Source organism: Chrysochloris asiatica, unplaced genomic scaffold, assembly GCF_000296735.1.
Source record: "Chrysochloris asiatica unplaced genomic scaffold, ChrAsi1.0 scaffold00056, whole genome shotgun sequence".
Taxonomy (NCBI): domain Eukaryota; kingdom Metazoa; phylum Chordata; class Mammalia; order Afrosoricida; family Chrysochloridae; genus Chrysochloris; species Chrysochloris asiatica.
In genome coordinates, this window is record NW_006408574.1 from 18,104,761 (window position 1) to 18,105,414 (window position 654).

Here is a 654-nt window from a genome sequence, read left to right on the forward strand (position 1 = left end):
ATATGTCAAGATACACTTTTTGATGATGAATGTGACATGCTTTCCCCCTAATTTGTAATCCCTGGCATAGTAAACAATATATCTTTCAAATTCAAATAGCCAGTAACAGTCCATATCAACTCATAATGCCTAGTATAGCATTGTTTATGCATTCTATTTCATTTTTAACATCTTCCAGTTTTCCTACATTTATACTTCATACATTCCATGTCCTAATAATTTATGAATGTTTGAAGCTGTCTCTTTTCATTTTGTGTTGTTCCCCATCAGTAAATGAAGCTTGTTCTCCATCACAAGCTTCATTCAAGTTGAGTCATCGTAGTCATCTTTACTTTGAGAAGTCATCTTTTCCCTAGTTGTACTTTGAGTGCCTTCTAACCTGAAAGCCTCATCGTCACAGCACTGTATCTGACAGTATTCTGGTTGTATTCATCATGTTTCAATCTTCTGGTGCCATCTGATAGTATTCTACTGCTATTCATGAGGTTTTTAGGGCTAACCATTTAGAAATAGTCAATCTTTCCTTTTTCCTAGTCTGGGTTAGTTTGGAAGCTCAGTTGAATCCTGCCCACCATGGGTGTACCCTTGTTGTTGTTCAGTGCCTTCGAGTCAGTTTCAACTCATAGCGACCCTGTTATAGGGTTTCCAAGGAGT